General features: G+C 48.9%; 1 long non-coding RNA gene across 4 annotated transcripts; it reads left to right on the plus strand.

Annotated features, from left to right (window-relative positions):
• The first annotated feature begins 1096 nt into the window (after window positions 1-1096).
• On the plus strand, window positions 1097-15780 carry LOC109768525 (uncharacterized). Of its 4 annotated transcripts, none has more exons than XR_012190403.1 (6): window positions 1097-1524; window positions 1618-1829; window positions 10099-10242; window positions 10780-10864; window positions 13524-13623; window positions 15548-15780. It is a non-coding gene; the product is annotated as an uncharacterized lncRNA (long non-coding RNA). The 4 variants fall into 4 exon arrangements; XR_012190402.1 differs by having other exon boundaries at window positions 13524-13589; XR_012190404.1 differs by lacking the exon at window positions 15548-15780 and adding an exon at window positions 14354-14559 and having other exon boundaries at window positions 13524-13589.
• Window positions 15781-20903: the final 5123 nt, after the last annotated feature.

Here is a 20903-nt window from a genome sequence, read left to right on the forward strand (position 1 = left end):
GCTCAATCCTTAGGTAGTTATGGTGGACTCTTGAAGATAAGATTTGGGTTTTAGGGTTTTTGGATGCACAAGTAGTATCTTTACTTGGTGCGGATTTTTTGGCTAGCAAAGATAGGGGGCAAGCACCACATGTTGAAGGCTCTATGACAATATAACTTCTATGTGAATATGAACAAACATAAACCACTACATTGTCTTCCTTGTCCAACGTCAACAATTTTGGCATATAATATTTTGATGGGGCTCACAATCACAAAAGATTTCCAAGATAGTGTATTTGCATGTGAAAGTTCTCTTCCTTATAGTAATCATCCAGAATTGCTTGTATGACCAATATTGTGATTGTCAAGCTTCAAAAGATTTCACTTTCTAAGCCCAATGTGAAGCTACCACCAGGCATGATATAATTTCAACTTCATGATATTCAATTCATTCAACAATTTACTCATAGGATATAAGTGAAGCACCAGAGTAAATGACAAGCTACTCAAAAAGATATAGGTGAAGATCACGTGAGAAGTTAAGTAAATGGGTAGCTAATTGAGGACTCTCTCTTATTAAAAACTTTCAGTTCTAAGAATTTTATTAAAACAGCAAGCAAAATAAAATAAAATGACACTCTAAGAATAGCACACATCATGTGAAGAAGCAAAAAACTTAGGATCAACCAATACTAACCGATAATTGTTCTTGAAGAAAGGTGGGATGCCTACCGGGGCATCCCCAAGCTTAGATGCTTTAGACTTCTTGAAATATTATATTGGGATGCCACTACACCATGCACTAGATTTCCCTACTGATGTGTTTTGGGAAAAGTCAATTTTACCAACAGACTGTTGGTCGGGAAAACTCCTATCTAACTGTTGGTCGGTAATACTGATGTATCGAGTCCAACTGTCGGTCGGCAATACTGGAATGTTTCACGTTGGACTATCGGTCGGGAAAGCTCGTATCTCCATCAGACTGTTGGTCGGCGATTAATGCCGACCGCCTGTTCATTACCAATTGGGCCGGCCCGTCTTTGCGCGCGCACGGGCCAAAAACTTAGCGCCAAGACTCCTTCCTATTTTTTCATTCGGCCTTCAACAGGTGCCACGACCAAATCCAAATCCCCCAAACCTAAATCCTCTCACGCACTCCCTCCGCCGCCGCCCGCTAGCTAGCAGCCCGCACGCCGCTGACCACCCGCCGTCTCCAGCACGCCCTCACCTGTCTCCTTCATCCTCCTGCACTCCCACTGCTTAGGCCCCGGACACTTCTAACCCTAGCTTGTGCGCTGGAGTTTGGGGAGAGGCCAAGGCGCGGTGGTGGACGCCGCCATCCCTCTCAGATCCGAGGCTGAGAGAGGGAGGGAGGGAGAGGTGGCTCACCTGCAAGAGAGAGCACTCACACCCTCGCTTGTCAGTCGTCACCCAGGGGCCGCCACCACCGCTGCCACGCCATGGGCTTCCTCCAATCTGCGCTCGCCGGTTCATTTGAAGAAGGATCTGGCCGTTGACTACTGGTGCTTCCCCTCCCCGGGCGGTGAGTGTTCTTTTCACTCTCCTCTCCCTCTCCACCCATCCCCAATCGGTGCCGCTGTTAGTTGATTTATTTGCTTTTCCCTTTTCCGTTCAGATCAGCCATGACTTGGGATAGTACTTCTATCCAGCAAGCGGCGTTTTGGATGTGAGCTCCAGCTCAAGCAGAGCATCAAAGACAGGGGCTCTATCTGCTAATGGGGTAGCCGGCAATGCAGTCTAAGAGATACATCTCGTGTGATTTCTGGATATGAGAACTTGAGAAGAACAAGCTTGATGCTATTATTGAAAAAAAAATCTATGCTACAGGTATTACTTTCAGTAGTGTTGCCAGAAACCTTAATTAGCTACTGTTTTTTATGAACTGGCTGTGATTGATTTGAGAACTTTAGAGCTTGTGAGTTGTAATTTGTGATGTTTGAACCCTTGCCAGACTATCAAATTATGCTATGTGTGCCTGAAGGTCAATACAAGGGTATTCATCATATGAAAATTCATTACTTTATATATATAGAAAAATGTATCCACATATATGTGCTTTGAGACGAGGGACAACCCTGAGAACTAGCTTCAGGTTCCACAAAAAGTCCAAATAATCATACTAATGTTTCAAACTTTTATTTAAGCATTGTAGAATTCTGGCAAACATAGGACTATATTAAACTTAGTTTAGTTTTTTCTGGAATGATGATAAAGTACATATCTAGCAGTTTGTATTTATACAGTCATGCTTCCCATATTTTTCCAGGATTCTTCTTTGCATCTGTCGGATGTGGGGTTCCGGCAAACACTTGAGGTTCGAACACTGGGGTGTGCGCGAAGTCTTTCCCTCCTACCGATCTACGCCCTAGCTCGCAAAGATCTCGCGGACGAACTCGACGAACTCGCAACACAGAGAGACACGAGGTTTATACTGGTTCGGGCCACCGTTGTGGTGTAATACCCTACTCCAGTGTGGTGGTGGTGGATTGCCTCTTGGGCTGATGATGAACAGTACAAGGGAAGAACAGCCTTCTGAGGTTGAGGTGTTCTTGTGGCTAGGCTCTCGATCGGGTTGGATCAAGCTAAGATGAGATGAGATACTCTCCCTCTAATATAGGGGCTAGCTCTACTTATATATGCCCTGGTCCTCTTCCCAAATAATGAGCGGGAAGGAAGCCAACAACGGCGGGCAAATTCGAAGGGGGGCAGCTAGTACAAGCTATCCTGACAAAAGCGGTTTTCGCCTACGAAAAGCTCTGGTGGTGACGCCGTCTTCGGCTCCACGATGACCTCCGCCTTGCCGTCCTCCTGGTCTTGGTCTCGTTGCACCAATATAGCAACCTTTGCCTGATGCCTCGGTATTCTTCGCCTGAGCTGGCCTCCTTAGCACCAAAGAGGAAATAAGGACGCTGAGCGCACTGGCGCCCGCCTGGTGCCGTTCGTCATGGCTCACGTCACGAGAGCCTCGTGAGGTTTTGCCCCGCCTTGATATCTCCGTTCCTCGCGAGCCTGCCTGGTTAGGCTACTCCAGAGGAGGTCTTGCGTCGTCCGTCTTGCGAGGCTTGGACCCTCGCGAGGGTCTTGGATGCCTTGTTGATGAAGATGGGTCGTACGGCCTGCTGGCTTGGCCATGCTGTGAGCCGCACGCAGGCAAGTCTGGGGTCCCCCGTTCCCAGAACACCGACAGTAGCCCCCGGGCCCAAGGTGCGCTCGGGCTTGTCTTCGCGGCGAAGCCAAGGGTTAAGTCGGAGCATCGCGGGCCCCAAAAGCCTACGGCCTCGGTTGACGCGTGGCGGTTGATTGGACGTGGGCGTCTCCGCTTCCCCACGCTGCCTCGGCGACTGCACGACTTGACAAGTCCCTGCGACATGCAAGGAAAACCATCATTACCTGCAATCGTGGGAGACGCTGGTTGGCCTTCTCTTGACAAGCCCCGTCGCCCATCTTTTCCTCGCTCGCTTGCTTCTTCCTCCTTGCTCCACTGATGACAACAATGGCGCCCATCAGAAGGTTTTCTACTAAAGAGCAAGGAAAGGCTCCCCGTGATGATCCGGGGCCTCTTCCGCCGAAGAAGAGGTTGATTCATCGCCGTGATGAAGTGGCGATGCAGGTGGTGTCGAGGCCTTGGTGCGAGCGGCCTCCTCCGGGGTACCCGCTACCCTTGTACGCCCGAGCCGAGGGCTCGGGAGGACGAAGCGACGAGCAGCGCCGCCCACGCCGTGTCCGGAGCCGCCGCGCTGCCGCCCCTGGGGTACACACCGTGGACTCCTCGCGCGAGTTGGTGCTGTGGGCGCTGATGCCTCCAAGCTCCTGGATCCGCTTCCCGCGGTTCTTCTCCGACGTGATGCCGCCGAGGGGGCCTCTCGAGCTCTGGCTGCAGCACGCCGACTGCAGCGCTCCGGTGACCAGAGCGGAGATCGAAGCGGTTCCCGCCGGCAGGATCTTCATGACCCGCGGCTGGGGGGAGATCGCACGGGTCTGCCGTGTGAGGGGCGCCCTCGCGATCCACTTCGAGTACGACGGCGCTTCCACGCTCTTCTTCAAGGTCTTCGATCCCGAGGGCCGCCGTCTGGAGTGCTGCTCCGGAGAGGAGCGCCAAGCTGATGCGCGCTCCGCTCGCGGCTACTCCAGCAGCTGCAGCCCTTGGGAGTCCAGCAGCTCTCCTAAGCTTTACGAGACTCCGGAGACGAGCGACGACAGCTACGTGCCCCCGAGCTCTCGCCGCGCTCGGAGCAGAGCTGTGACGTCCGGCCGTCGCCGCCGCTGATCTGGATGGGGTTGGCACCGGCCTCCCGTGGCCCACTATTGATGATGGCGTCCGCCACGGGAAGGCGTAGATAAGAATCCCCTTAGTATCTGCTTTTGTTTCCTGCGAAGAATCATGAATCACCCCGTGGGGGCATGTAAGGGTCTGCAATGTCTTTTGTGCTTATCTTCCTTGTTATGAAAACTTGGTGAGCGCATGTCCCGTTAAGGCTCGGTCCCCCTTTCTTTCCTCGCGATAACTTGTTGCTCTACGCTGACAGGTCCCGGTCCCCAGGCAGGCTATAGCCGTCGCTGGTATGCCAGGTCGCGTGCCGTGGTCAAGGCCAGGAGGTGTGCGGCCCGAGGTCCAGTAAGAGCCCCTGAGGCACGATGCTCAGGAGGTCCCCCTTAGCGCTCAAGCAGCCATGGTGAGGCGAGAAAGGGAGTCGACGTGGCCTCAACAGGGTTGCGGCAAGGCGTGAGCGACCATTAGGCCCAAACAATTAGCCGATCCGAGTGCGGGACTTATCTTGCTGACTTCACGGCGATTCCTGATGTTGCGCCAGGGCTGCGCGCCTACTTGTGTGGCATAGCTAGACAAGCCCATACGAGTTCCTCCCCTCATGCTCTCCTTAGTGCTCTACGTCCTCAGGTCCCGGCCCTCGAGCAAGCTCAGCCGCCGCTGGTATGCCAGGTCGTGATGCCGTGGTCAAGGCCAGGGGGTGAGGGCTGGAGAGCCAGTAAGAGCTCCTGAGTCGCGATGCTCAGGAGCCCCCCTTTTAACGTGCAAGCGAATTGCACGAGAGAAAAGGAGACTCGCGGTGCCGCCTGCTATCCTTCTCACGGGATCCCTGTGAACTGGCACAAGAAGAAACATGGTTTGCCGTTACAGCTGTTAGCCTGCCGCTGGTTGCTCTGGATGGGATGAAGGCACTGAGGGCCTGGTGAGGTGACGTGCGCGGGGCGTGCCGCGAGCCAGAGCTCGACCGCTCATGTTTGTCGACGTGACAGGGACGGACCCATGCATCAGCGCCGTGCCTGTGTGAAGGCCCCGGGGGAGGCGATGATCGGGCAGGTGGTAGCAGTTGGCAGGTTAAGCATGGAGAGCAGATCAACTTGGATAAATGCAGGAAGGTACATGCCACTTGGTCCGGCCCGAGCGGCTTGGGGATGATGCAGCCCGAGGGGCGCCCCCAGCAAGGTAAGCTAAAGACATAAGCAAAAGGGATACATGCCACAGGGACGGACCCACGTGGCCTGGGAATGATGCAGCCCGAGGGGCGCCCCCAGCTAAACGAGCTTGGAAGATGTCACCTGGTTCTGTAGACGAAGTAGAGTTGGTGCAGCGGAAGGCGTGCTTCGAAGAAACGACTCCTCACGAGCCTCCGGGCCCCTGAGCCTCGAGAGGCTCTGGGGGCTCCGGAGGTTCCCTGAAGACCGTCTCCATCTCTTCCAGGACGGCGTGGTACCTGGCCTCCTGAGCCGCCAGGACTCGCCGCATGTTGCGCTGATAGGCCGACGCCACGCTCGGCAAGCCGAAGGGCATGTGAACGTAGCTGTGTGGTGGACCTTCGCTGCGGCCCACACACGATGGCCAGAAGCGCTCCTGAGATGCGGCCCTGTTGAGCCCGGGGACGTCGATGCAGACACACAGCCCAGCATCCTCGCCAGGATGCGGAGCTGCGCCTCGTGAGCGGCGGTCACCGCGCATGGCCCTTGCATCTTGCAGTTCCTGAGTGGTCTTGGTGATGAACTCCTGGGTGGTGGGCACTCCTCGCCCTGTGCTCTCCTGAGGGACACGTGCCGTGAAGCACGCCTCCAAGTGGTGCCCAAGTGCCTCCCTCGTGAGGTTGGCAAGGTCTGAGGCCCTCCAGAAGAGAGCCCCCGAGCCCTGCCTGAGGAGGGCGTCGGGCGCGCCTTCCTATGCGATGGAGGGAGGCGCCCCTGGAGCGGGCGCTGATCCTGACGAGGCTCCTGCCGCGGCGCCATCCTCCTGAGGTCCTGCACGGCGCGGCTTCTTCTTCTTGGGGATGGCCCCCAGAGGGTCCTCATTTCTACTGTCGGGGTCGTCGATTGCTGCAGCTTGAAAGGCGCGCTCGAGGGAGCACACCGCATCCCTCTCTTCACAGGGGACCGTGATGACTCCTCCACTTCCTGGCATCTTGAGAACCTTGTAGCCGTGATGAGTGACCGCCATGAACTTGGTCAGGGCTGGATACCCGAGGATGGCATTGTACGGCAGGCGGATGTGTGCGACGTCGAAGTCGATGAGCTCGGTGCGGTAGTTCTTGCGCTCCCCGAAGGTGACACGCAGGCGGACCTGCCCTATCGGTGTGGTGGAACCGTCGGTCACTCCTGAGAAAGGCTTGGTAGACTCGAGCTGTTCGTATGGCACTTGGAGGTTGTCGAACGTGTCGACGGACAGGACGTTGAGCCCTGCGCCGCCGTCGAAGGGTCTTGGTGACCTGCACATTGCTGATGACTGGGGAACACATCATAGGAAGGGCGCCAGCGGTGGCTGCGCACTTGAGCTGATCCGCCGAGTTGAAAGTGATGGCGCATTGGGACCATCTGAGCGGGCGCGTGGCTTCGAGCTTGGGGAGCACCGCGTTCACCTCACGAGCGAACTGTTTGAATATGCGCTGAGAGGCTGGGGCCTGGGCTCCGCCCAAGATGCAAGCGATCGCACGCGGCTCCTGGAAGCCCCCAGCTCCCTTGTCCTGCTGGTGGTCGTCGTTCCTTCTTGGTGGCGGCAGCGGAGGAAGACCGGTGTTGCCCTGGGGGCGATCCTCACGAGGCGGGTCCCTCCAGGCACCCTCGCGAGGTTGGTCCTGCCAGCGGTCCTCACGAGGCCGGTCACGCCACTCCTGGCGCGGGCCACGGTCGTCCCAGCGTCCGCCTCCTCGTCCTCCTCCACGGTCGTAGCCACGGTCGTTGCGCTTGGGGCGTCGACCGTAGCGTCCTTCCCGTATGGCTCTGAGCTCTTGACAGTCACTGGTGTTGTGGGTGTTCAGGTTGTGGAAGGCGCAGAACGGTCGGCCGTTCTTGGATGACTCGGGCTGATCTCTGCCCCGCTTGGTGTCGGGCTCCGCTGCGAGCACTACAGCCTCCTTGTGCTTCACGTCCTTGGCCTTGGCCTTCTTCTCCTCTGCTCCTGCGGCTGGCAGCTCGAGGAGAGAACGACGCACCTCCTCAGCTCTTGCGCACTTGGTCGCCAGGTTGAACAGCTCCTGAGAGGTGCAGAGCTCCTCGTGGATGGCGAGCTCTTCCTTCATCTTGACGTCACGGACGCCGTCGGAAAACGCGGAGATGATGGCCTCGTTCGTGACCTTGGGGATCTTGAGGCGGGTGTTGTTGAAGCGCTGGATGTACTTCCGGAGGGTCTCTCCTGGTTGTTGCTTGATGCGGCGTAGATCACCCGCGGCCGGCGGGCGGTCGCGAGTGCCCTGGAAGTTGGCGACGAAGCGGTCGCGCATCTCGTCCCAGGAGGAGATCGAGCCGTGCTGAAGGTTCAGGAGCCAGGAGCGGGCTCCATCCTTGAGAGCCATGGGAAACCAGTTCGCCATGACTTTTTCGTCGCCGTTGGCCGCTTCGATGCTCAGCTCATAAAGCTGCAGGAACTCCGCGGGGTCGGCGGTGCCGTCGTAGTGAGGAGGCAGATCTGGCTTGAACTTGCCTGGCCAGTTGACGCTACGCAGCTCGGGGGTGAAGGCGCGGCAGCCGGCCGTGGTTGCCGGGGCCCGCTTTGGAGGTGGAGCTTGGTCTTGGCGGGGTCCGCGCTGCGCCGCTGCGGGCGGCGCGCGGTCTTGACGAGGTGGCGTGGGGAGCGCAGGTGTAGCTTCTCGCGGCCGCGGGATTTCTTGGCAGCTTCTCTCTTCGTGCGCGGGCGCCGGGCGCGGGATCACGCCGTGGAGCCGCGCGCCTTGGTGCCAAGGCGCCGTCTTGGGGCTGAGGTGGTGGAGGCACGCCGTGAGCCCCGTCGCCCGCGGCTGGTTGAGGGGGAGGCAGAGAGTTGGATGGCGCCGGAGAGCCCCCTGCGGCGCGGACGAGCTCGGCGACGCGGTCGAGCCACTCCTCGTAGAGGTCGTCGACGGGGCGGTAATGCAGGAGCTCGTTCGCCGCGAGGAGTGCGGCCCGTGCCTCCATGGGAACGCGGTGCGCGTGAGACGAAGAACCGGCAGGGGTCAGTGATGGAGTGGCGGTGCGGCCGTCCTGCCGCACCGAAGGATGCAGCGAGGACGCCTGCTGCTCGTTCCCCACCGGGCCGGTGGCAGCGTTGGCGGCGGGAGACGGAGAATGACGAGGTGGCCCACCAACGGGAGCTGTCTGAGCGACGCGGGCGGTGAGGGCAGCCCAACGCTCAGCTCGAGCACGGCGAGCGTCAGCCATGGAGACGACGGAGCGACGGAGCAACGAACTGATGGAAGGGAAGCTACGGAGCACCCCTACCTGGCGCGCCAAATGTCGGATGTGGGGTTCCGGCAAACCCTTGAGGTTCGAACACTGGGGTGCGCGCGAAGTCTTTCCCTCCTACCGATCTACGCCCTAGCTCGCAAAGATCTCGCGGACGAAGTCGACGAACTCGCAACATAGAGAGACACGAGGTTTATACTGGTTCGGGCCACCGTTGTGGTGTAATACCCTACTCCAGTGTGGTGGTGGTGGATTGCCTCTTGGGCTGATGATGAACAGTACAAGGGAAGAACAGCCTCCTGAGGTTGAGGTGTTCTTGTGGCTAGGCTCTCGATCGGGTTGGATCAAGCTAAGATGAGATGAGATACTCCCCCTCTAATATAGGGGCTAGCTCTACTTATATAGGCCCTGGTCCTCTTCCCAAATAATGAGCGGGAAGGAAGCCAACAATGGCGGGCAAATTCGAAGGGGGGCAGCTAGTACAAGCTATCCTGACAAAAGCGGTTTTCGCCTACGAAAAGCTCTGGTGGTGACGCCGTCTTCGGCTCCACGATGACCTCCGCCTTGCCGTCCTCCTGGTCTTGGTCTTGTTGCACCAATATAGCAACCTTTGCCTGATGCCTCGGTATTCTTCGCATGCGCTGGCCTCCTTAGCACCAAAGAGGAAATAAGGACGCTGCACGCGCTGGCGCCCGCCTGGCGCCCACCTGGTGCCGTTCGTCATGGCTCACGTCAAGAGCCTCGTGAGGTTTTGCCCCGCCTTGATATCTCCGCTCCTCACGAGCCTGCCTGGTTAGGCTACTCCAGAGGAGGTCTTGCGTTGTCCGCATCGCGAGGCTTGGACCCTCGCGAGGGTCTTGGATGCCTTGTTGATGAAGATGGGCCGTACGACCAGCTGGCTTGGCCACGCTGTGGGCCGCAGGCAGGCAAGTCTGGGGACCCCGTTCCCAGAACGCCGACAGCATCCCATACACTTAGACGGAGTGGGAGGCTGCCACAGCGGTGCTGGACTCGGAGCCCAAGCCATCCGCCGCCGCCAACAGGTTGCACCTATTCGCGGAAATCACGTCTGTATAGAAAATCAGTATTTTCTTGGTTCATATCCTATCTGGAACTTGGAATATTGATTGTTAGGCGCAACTTAACTTTCACAGTAGCCTGCATATTCTTGTGCTCACAAACAGGGCAAAACATGCACCATAGAATGCTGGGAGAACATAGATTTATTTTGCTCTTCGTACTTTTATTAGATAAGCCACATTGCAAGGAGAATATGGATTTATGTTTCTCTTCCTACTATTATTAGATAGGCCGCATTCTTTTTGTTTCATTCATGCCTTTGTTGCTAACAGTATGGTTGTGTAAATTCAAAATTGATGTTTCATGTTATTACATGATTTACACAAAACTGGTATTCATATTACATGAGATGTTGCAGGTGGTGACAGTCTGATGCCTTCAGAATTGGCTCTCGGAACTTTCAACCAAGATTAGAGCTAGCATACAGTTTGCAGTTTATAGTCGTACCCATACTCAATGAGTCCCTACCTCGGCTTCTGGGCAAGATATTCTTTAATTTTAGGTAAGCTCTAATTTGTAAAGCATTATTGCAGCTTTTAGAAACTCTGAATCTCAGATTTATTGAGATATCGAAATCCCAGTTTGAGATTCATCGAGATAAGGAGATCTTATTCGACCATGTAATTTAAATCTTATTCCAATGAGTATTGTTGATTGTCGTTTTTAACAATATTACTCAACTTATGGTCACTTCCTTATGTTTAGTTCAGCGCCATTCTTTTCTCTTATTCATTTTGGTAAAAAGAAATCTCTCACTATCAAATGTATTATGTAATCCTTTTTTGCTCAGCAGCAGTAAATTTCATAGAGGTGATGTAATATATAATGTCATTATTGCTGTAGAAGTTGCAGAAGTGTATGCTGACTCTACTCGAATGATTATTATCCCTACATGCATAACATATTATAAAGATATCTTCCTATGTGCCCCTTTTGTAAGGATGCATGCTGACGGGTGCACATCGTTTCTAGCTTCTTTTGGTGCATCTTTTATCCTGCTTCAGCTGGTTAGCCTGAATCCTCTTTTCTCCTGTTTCAGTTGATTAGCAACCAGTATTGTTCAGGAATTTTGAGTGGCACACATCCTGGTCTGGCGAGCCGATGACCGGACATCATTTGTCAAGGTTTGTGCACATTGAAAACTCTTGCTGCGGATAGAAATGATGTTCATCGCAAACTGATGTAGCTTCTTAATATGCGTACTATATTAGATTGATCCTTTTGAATTAAGTTGATGTAAAATTATTTCTTCAACCCATGCTCTCTCAGCCTCTTTTCTCTTTTTTCATTGTAACTTATATTAAGAACAGTAAAACTGAGCCTAAACCGAGCCCTCTCAGACAATCAGCGATTTTGGCCATCAGATGCTGCGTCTCGATTCTTTCTGATCGTTGGATGCACGGTTAACTCCGAGTGGGCCTCAACTTACCTGACTGTCCAATAAACTGCTACTCCAGGAGAAAAATCCGAGGTCCGTGGTTGATTGGGCCAAAGCCCATGTAACTCTTCTTTGCGATAGCTTTTTCTATAGCAGGCTCACAGAGACATCGCCACCGAGACCCTAACCACGCTCATGCGGCGGCTATGGCGGCGATAAGCTTCTCGGCAGCGCCGCTGCATCGACCTTCCCTCCTCCACTTCCAAGCAAAAGGAAATCGGCCGCCGTCGCCGCTATGCCTGCCTCCGCTGCCCCCCCTATACCAGCCAGGGCCCAGGGCGAGATCTTTCTCCTCTTTGCCGCCGCCATTCTCCTCCTCCGGCGAGAACCCCTCTGCCTCGGGCTCCTCCGAGTCCATGGCGGGCGACCGCTCCTCCTCGTCCGCCGGGTAGCCCTCCTCCCCGTCGGATTCCAGCCGCTGGACCCTGGCGCCGCCAGTCCTCACGACTGCTCCCGAGCTCCTGCTGTGCACGAACTCCATCGTCCATACAGTATCCACCATACCGATGTCCCTCCGCACACCCTCCTTACTTCGGCAGATTGCTACTTCATCCTCTCTGTTTTCTCTTCCCCTAATTCGATCCCCATCAAGTTTATAATTTTTTGTTGACGTTGTTTTGTTTACTCCCAGCTGAATGCATTTGCTCTGAATTGATGGGTTCAATCTGTGTTCTGCTGGGTGTTGGGTTTCTCTTGCCGCTCCAATCTGCCATTTTAGTATCCAAGTCATATTACTACTCCCTCTGTTCCAAAATAGATGAGCCAACTTTATACTTACTTTGTATCTCAGACAATCAGCGATTTTGGCCATCAGATGCTGCGTCTCGATTGTTTCTGATCGTTGGATGCACGGTTAACTCCGAGTGGGCCTCAACTTACCTGACTGTCCGATAAACTGCTACTCCAGAAGAAAAATCTGAGGTCCGTGGTTGATTGGGCCAAAGCCCATGTAACTCTTCTTTGCGATAGCTTTTTCTCTAGCAGGCTCACAGAGACATCGCCACCGAGACCCTGACCATGCTCATGCGGCGGCTATGTTGGCGATAAGCTTCTCGGCAGCGCCGCTGCATCGACCTTCCCTCCTCCACTTCCAAGCAAAAGGAAATCGGCCGCCGTCGCCGCTACGCCTGCCTCCGCTGCCCCCCCCCCCCCCCTATACCAGCCAGGGCCCAGGGCGAGATCTTTCTCCTCTTGGCCGCCGCCATTCTCCTCCTCCGGCGAGAACCCCTCCGCCTCAGGCTCCTCTGAGTCCATGGCGGGCGACCGCTCCTCCTCGTCCGTCGGGTAGCCCTCCTCCCCGTCGGATTCCAGCCGCTGGACCCTGGCGCCGCCAGTCCTCACGACTGCTCCCGAGCTCCCGCTGTGTACGAACTCCATCGTCCATACAGTATCCACCATACCGATGTCCCTCCGCACACCCTCCTTACTTCGGCAGATTGCTACTTCATCCTCTCTGTTTCCTCTTCCCCTAATTCGATCCCCATCAAGTTTATAATTTTTTTTGTTGACGTTGTTTTGTTTACTCCCAGCTGAATGCATTTGCTCTGAATTGATGGGTTCGATCTGTGTTCTGCTGGGTGTTGGGTTTCTCTTGCCGCTCCAATCTGCCAGTTTAGTATCCAAGTCATATTACTACTCCCTCCATTCCAAAATAGATGACCCAACTTTATACTTACTTTGTATCATCTTTAATTGACATAAAAAACACTACCGGGTGTTGTTGTTGCTGTATGCAGAAGGTTTATTCAATAAATAAATAAGAAAATGAAATAGTAATATTGGAGAATGGACCCATATGTACTTAGCGAATTAAACTTCGCATCGATGAAAACGATAATAGCCCAACTATACATATATGATAATGATCATAAATCAAGAATAAAATAAAAAGGATTGTGTAAACAAGATGAAGATATTAATTGTATTTGATCAGCCTAATGTTAAAAAAAGTAATGCATATGTGAACCCACTTGTGAAACAATTCAGGCTTGCTAGAGGTAAAATCAGGGACCGTCCTGACTAATGTGTTGCAGTTAGGGTGTTGGCTCCATAGCTTGACAGCACCGCTACCTCTTATCATTTTTCTTTCCAATAAAATCGCTTAACAATATTATATTCTATGTCCATAGGATGTAGCATTGCAGTATGTGTTTCATTTGGTCGTTCAGCTTTGCCAACTTTTGGTGATTTATAGCTCCTTTTTTTTGTGCAAGCCTATTGCTATCCCTGTAGGTTGTGTGTTTTTCTTTAAAAAAACTATCTTTAACTATACCTTGCAGTATCCTTGAAATGTTCCTTTGTTGTTTATATGCTCATGTTTTTATTTAATACAACCATGGCGCAAGAATGGAGAGCCAGAGGAGTTCCCAGTTTGATGTTAAGTACTATGAAAGCAAGATGACCCAGTTGTTGTGAGTCACTTCTCTACCAATTTTGTTATATAAGGTTATTCTTTCTTATTCTATGATACCATCTTTTGTATATTGATTGCAATATGTAGGACCAAACTGATACTGAGGAGTTTGTCACTTCATATGCTTGAAATGCATGAGTATTGCTGACATGAAATTCCAAGAGAACCTTGAAATGCATGAGTACATTATTTCAAAATTGTATCCATATGGTCATCAATAACAGTTTTGCCAGTTTGCATTGTTTGATACATAAGAAATTCAAAGTCGAACCCAATGAAATATTGCTAACTTTCAGTCAAATCTATGAATGTTGATAAGCTATGTGATTTATTTATGCTTGGTGACTCATAGTGAGATATACTTCTTCTGACTTTTGAGTTTACCTTCACATTTATCATGCTAATAGGAAAATGCTACTGAAAGTGGAATAAGGCACTCACGTTAATATCTTTGTTTCCCCATTTCCTTGAATTACTAAGTTTCTCCAATATCATCTTTAGACAACCATTTCCTTGATCATACATTATTAAGAGTCCCCAAGTTGCTATTTCAAATATTGTTTCTATTTTTGGAGCATTTGATTCAAGAGTATTGCTCGCTTGGACATCGACAAGAGATTTAGTACAGATACAACATGATGACACTGAGAATGCCATCAGGGCATACCATTTTATAACCAAAGATATGCTTACTCATGTTTCACCAATTCATTTAAATGTTGGACATTTTTTCTTATTGTTGTTTCATTCTTCATGACGCAGTTAAACAATTGTTCCCTTATCTGCATGAACGATGCTAACATTCAGGAAATATATGATACTAAGAAATGCGATGTCATGATCAACTATGTATAAATTTCTGTTAACAACATTCATGATGGTTGGAGCTATATTTTGAGGAATACACAGCTAATCTAATGGGATTAATCTTATGTAACGTGTTTTCAATTGTGAGATTGTGCATTGTACTCATTGATGTTGCCAACAAAGTAATGTCGTAACTGTTGGGCTGCATGGTGACCCTCCTAAATCTGGAACATATTGGCACCCCATCATGCCACCATATATTTGCATAAATACATATTATTACCTTGGGGGAATAGACAGGCTCTGCAACACACGCCATCATGGTCCAAACCAATTCAAGAGGAAGTTCTCCATATAATAGTACAACTTTCGAAATTTTGCATCATAAGGCTACCCATAAAATTAATTGCCATGTTATCTTAATTTAACAAGTAGAGTATTTGGCTTCATATATTTGTATCTACCCTAACATTATAATGCCAAATGGATGGGCGCAGCAACGCGCGCCATCAATGATCTAGTATACATAGGGAGCTGACCTTCATGCACCACTCAGGCGCCACATCTGGCCACTAACTTCACGTCTAGGCACTAGCTCACTCCCACTCACACAACTAACTCCATGCACTTAGTAATCCCTACATGCATGCATGTCCACTTGCGCAGCTCCACTCAACGGCCACACACCTGGTCAGCAGCCATGTAGATAACAAACTAACTAACTTGCCTATTCTCTTCTAGCTATTCCAGTCATCAAGCGCCTTGCCGCTTCACACGGCGTGTTGCATCACACAACACCGCGGCTTCACGCCGCCATCGGCATCTCACCATGCTCGCCGCATCGCACGGCAGCCCGGTATCTCGCCTCCTCCGTGCACTCGATTTAAGCTTCGACGACTAGATACTCCTTTACCATCTATGTTACATGCCTAACGAAAGCAAACTGTGTATGCGGATACAAAATATAAAGATTAGTGCGAACAATCTCAATCGAGGATCAACGTTAGTGTTAACACATGATTATTGAATTCTCTGTATTTATTACTATTTATATTTTTGAGAATGCGATGATCCTGTATGTTGGCATTTTGGCATTGTAGTATCGTTTCTAATAGTGTATTATAATTGAGAATTGATTAACTTTTGTAGGAAGCAAAAAGGACTACACTCACAAGGAACCATGAAGCCAACGATCCACGTCAACTAGATGTTTTAGATTTCATTTTGTACAACTGATGTCTCATACTTGCATCTTTTGGCTGTCCTTTTGTAAACCTGATGTATGGTTTCTTGGTGGTTTTGTTTAGAACAGGTTGAAGTGTATGTATGTGCCAATTAGTTAATGGAATAAAAAATGTTTGGTGCTCCCGATTTGAGCTTGACGTATGGTGTTTGGGTGATTATGCTTAGAACACATGAACTATATGTATGTGACAATCAGTACCATATGTTAATTAAAGTTGTGGTTGGCTAAACAAAATGTTGATGAACTGTTGTTCGGCAAAAGAAAACCGCATCTGATTGTTGGTCGGCAAAACAAACGCCGTCTGATTGTCGGTTGGGAAAGCCTAATGCTAGGCCCAACAGAATGTTGGTTGGGAAAGAATACCATGTCCAATAGTCGGTCGGGAAAGGCCTATTACTGCCCTAACAGACTATTGGTCGGGAAAGGCCCATGGTAGGCCCAACAGGCTGTCGGTCGGGAAAGATATACCAAAGCCATCAAGCAGTCGGTCGGGAAAGGGTTTTCCCGTCTAGACTTTCCCCAACAGACAAGGTTGGTTGGCAATAGTTTTTCCCGACCGACTGTCTGTTGGAAAAAGTTGTATTCCCCACCAACCTGGGTGTTGGGGATGTAGTGTTGTGGTGTAGTGTGCCTTGGTCATCCCCAAGCTTAAGCTTTTGTGTCTCCTTAATTCCTTTTATATCACGGTTTCCCTAAATCTTAAAAAATTCATCCACACAAAACTCAACAAGAACTCGTGAGATAAGTTAGTATAAACCAATGCAAAAACTTTGTCATTCTCTACTATAGCAAAACACTAAAATTATTATTCAACATTTCATACTAAATGCCTCTGCATATTTAATACTCATATCCTCAAATAGAATCATTAAACAAGCAAACATATGCAAACAATGCAAACATAGCAGCAATCTGCCAAAACAGTGCAGTCTGTAAAGAATGCAAGAGTATCAATACATCTTTAACTCCAAAAATTATGAAAATTTACCACACTGTGGAAAATTTATCAGAGCTTATTGTGCAAAAAGTTTCAACATTTTATCACATTCTGACTTTTCTCGGGAATTTTTGCAACACCGATAAACTTTCTGTTTTCAAATAGCAACATGTAGACTTGCAAAATAAGCATGGTATATGATATACTTGACATTTTTATTGAAATAGAAGATGCAAAACATTATTCTAAATAATATCAAGCAAATCCTAGCAAAAGAAAATGACGCTCCAAGTAAAACTCATATCATGTGATGAATGAAAACATAGCTCCAAGTGAGGTTACCGATAATGTTGGAGACGAAAGAGGGGATGCCTTCCGGGGCATCCCCAAGCTTAGTTGCTTGGATATTCCTTGAATATTACTTTGGGGTGCCTTGGGCATCCCCAAGCTTAGGGTCTTGCCACTCCTTATTCTCCTCATATCGATATCTCACCCAAAACTTGAAAACTTCAATCACACAAAACTTAACGGAACTTCATGAGATAGGTTAGTATGATAAAGAGCAAACCATTTCACTTTGGTACTGTAAAAGACAAGATTCATAATTGTTTCCACACAATGCCTACTATAGCATATCATTTCCACAATTTATATTGAGCAATATAAGCCATAGAAACTAGAAAACAAGCAAACTATGCATTGAAAACAGAATCTGTAAAAAACATAACAGTCTATAGTAATCTGTACTCCAACCATATTTCTGCTACTCCAAAAATTCTGAAAAATTAGGACAACATAGAGAATTTGTATATCTATCACCTAAATTTTTTTAGAATTTTTCCACGTTCCAGTAAAATATAAGAATTTCTGCACTGGACGCAAAAGTTTTTGTTTTTGCACAGATTCAAGCCAACTATCATCCACACTATCCCAAAGGCTTTACTTGGCCCTTTATTGAAACAAAAGCAACAAAACATGATTACTACAGTAGCATAATCATGTGAACACACAAAAACAGTAGGTAAAAGTGTTGGGTTGTCTCCCAACAAGTGCTTTTCTTTAATGCCTTTTTAGCTAGGCATGATGATTTCAATGATGCTCACATAAAAGATAAGAACTGAAACATGAAAAAGAGCATCATGAAGAATATGACTAGCACATTTAAGCCTAACCCACTTCCTATGCATAGGGATTTTGTGAGCAAACCAATTATGGGAACAAGAATCAACTAGCATAGGTAGGCAAAACAAGCATGACTTCAAAACTTTCAACACATAGAGAGGAAACTTGATATTATTGCAATTCCTACAATCATAAGTTCCTCATAATAATTTTCAGTAGCATCATGAAGAAATTCAACAATATAACCATCACATAAGGCACTCTTTTCATGATGCATAATCATAGAAATTTTGTTACTCTTCACATAAGAAAATTTCTTCTCATCAATAGTAGTGGGACCAAACTCAACAAAATAACTATCATGAGAGTGAAAATTAAAATCATGATGACAAGTTTCATGGTTATCATTATTCTTTATAGCATACATGTCATCACCATAATCATCATAGATAGCAACTTTATTGTCATAATCAGTTCCAACCTCTTCCAAAATAGTGGATTCATCATTAAATAAAGTCATGACCTCTCCAAATCCACTTTCATCAATATAATCATCATAAATATTTGGCATGCAATCATTATAACAAATTTGCACATCAAATCTTGGGGGACTAAAAATATCATCTTCATCAAACATAGCATCCCCAAGCTTATGGCTTTGCATATCGTTAGCATCATGGATATTCAAAGACTTCATACTAACAACATTGTAATCATGCTCATCATTTATACCAAAAATTCTATTGAATTCTTCTTCTATCAATTGGGCACAATTTTCCTTTCCATCATTTTCACGAAAGACATTATAAAGATGAACAATATGATGCAACCTCAATTCCATTTTTTGTAGTTTTGTTTTGTAAACCACACTAGTGATAAAACAAGAAATAAAAGATTCGATTGCAAGATCTAAAGATATACCATCAAGCACTCACCTCCCCGGCAACGGCGCCAGAAAAGAGCTTGATGTCTACTATGCAAGTTTATTCTTGTAGACTCGTGTTGGGCCTCCAAGCGCACAGCTTTGTAGGACTGTCGCAATTTTCCCTCAAGTGGATGACCTAAGGTTTATCAATCCGTGTGAGGTGTAGGATGAAGATGGTCTATCTCAAACAACCCTGCAACCAAATAATAAAAAATCTCTTGTGTCCCCAACACACCAAATACAATGGAAATTAGTATAGGTGCACTTGTTCGGCGAAGAGATGGTGATACAAGTGTAGTAATGATAGTAGATATTGATCTTTGTGATAGGAACAGTAAAAAACAGCAAGGTAGCAATTGATAAAACAGAGCACAAACGGTATTGCAATGCTTGAAAATGAGGCCTAGGGTCCGTACTTTCGCTAGTGCAATCTTTCAACAATGCTAATATAATTGGATCATATAACCATCCCTCAAAGTGCGATGAAGAATCACTCCAAAGTTCCTATCTAGTGGAGAACATAAGAAGAAATCATTTGTAGGGTACGAAACCACCTCGAAGCTATTCTCTCCGATCGATCTATCCAAGAGTTCGTACAAAAATAACACCAAATAATTTCAAATTCATAACACTCAATCCAACACAAAGAACCTCAAAGAGTGCCCCAAGATTTCTAACGGAGAAACTAAGACAAGAACGTGCATCAACCCCTATGCATAGATTACCCCAATGTCACCTCGGGATCCGGTGTTCAGTACCAAAACATATATCAAGTGAATCAATACGATACCCCACTGTCACCACGAGTATTCATATGCAAGACATATATCAAGTGCTCTCAAATCCATAAAAGTATTCAGTCTGATAAAACAAAATCTCAAAGGAAAAACTCAATTCACAACAAGATGGAGAGGGGAAAACACCATATGATCTGACTATATTAACAAAGCACGCGATACATCAAGATCGTGACATCTCAAGAACATGAGAGAGAGATTAAACACATAGCTACTCGTACAAACCCTCAGCCCCGAGGGTGGACTACTCCCTCCTCATCGTGGTGGCCGCTGGGATGATGAAGATGGCAACGGTGATGATTCTCCCCTCCGGCAGGGTGCCGGAACGGGGTCTGGTTTCTCATGGCTAGAGAGGCTTGCGGAGGCGGAACTTCTGATCTAGGTTTACCCCGAGGGTTTTTGGAATATTTGGGAATTTATAGGGCGAAGAGGGGGTACGAGAGGCCACCGAGGTGGGCACAACCCACCTGGGCGTGCCTAGGCCCCCAGGCGCGCCCTGGTAGGTTGTGCCCCCCTCGGGGCACCCTCCCAGATGCTGCTCTGGCCCATTGGATGTCTTATGGTCCATAAAAATCCACAAAAAGTTTCGCGGTGTTTGGACTCCGTTTGATATTGATTTCATGCGATGTAAAAAACAAGCAAAAACAACAACTGGCACTGGGCATTGGGTCAATAGGTTAGTCCCAAAAAATGATATAAAGTTGCTATAAAATGATTGTAAAACATCTAAGAATGATAATATAACATCATGAATACTTCATAAATTATAGATACGTTGGAGACGTATCAGAGAGCCATGTGTAGGCTTGATCTCGGGCACGGCCGTTGCTGTCTAACCAGGCGTCGTAGCCATCAGGCCCGACGGACGCGCGTCCTCTTGACCAGTAAATGGACCGAGGAGGCACTCGGTTTTCCTCAAAGTGACATCGAACGTCGTGAGGGTCTAGGTAATCCTTGGGGTCCTTGCCATAATGGCGTGGAGCCAGTCGGGTATTGATGTTTTCTCGCACTGGCCTATCCCAACCTCTAGGGGGTCGGTCAGGCGCATCAGCGGCTAATTCGTCGTTGAACTCTGGCAGCAAATGCCTGCGAGGATATGATTTGGGCACGCTATGTAGTCGGTCTTCAAGATCTTGTTCGGCCAAGAGTACTTCGCCCCAGTTTCCGTTCAGTGCATCTGCTGTTGCTTGCGTTTCATACTTCGAGTGGTGGCAACAAGGCGCCGCGTGAAGCATTCTTGCTCAAAGGGGTCTTCGGGGACGATGTAGTCCTCGGTTACGAGGCTCTTGTCTTCCTCAGACTCCGGCATGTAAGTTTCGTCGACCCCTTCAAAGAGGTCGTCGGGATCCAAGTCCTTAGGATTTCCTTCAGGACTGTTGTTTCGAACTGGGGAGGCTTTAAAGTCCTCTCCAGGGTTATCGATGCTGCTAGTCATTTCGTCACCGTTATCGGCTGTGACGTTGTTGCCAGTGGGTTCT

Source organism: Aegilops tauschii, chromosome 7 (assembly GCF_002575655.3).
Source record: "Aegilops tauschii subsp. strangulata cultivar AL8/78 chromosome 7, Aet v6.0, whole genome shotgun sequence".
Lineage (NCBI taxonomy): Eukaryota > Viridiplantae > Streptophyta > Magnoliopsida > Poales > Poaceae > Aegilops > Aegilops tauschii.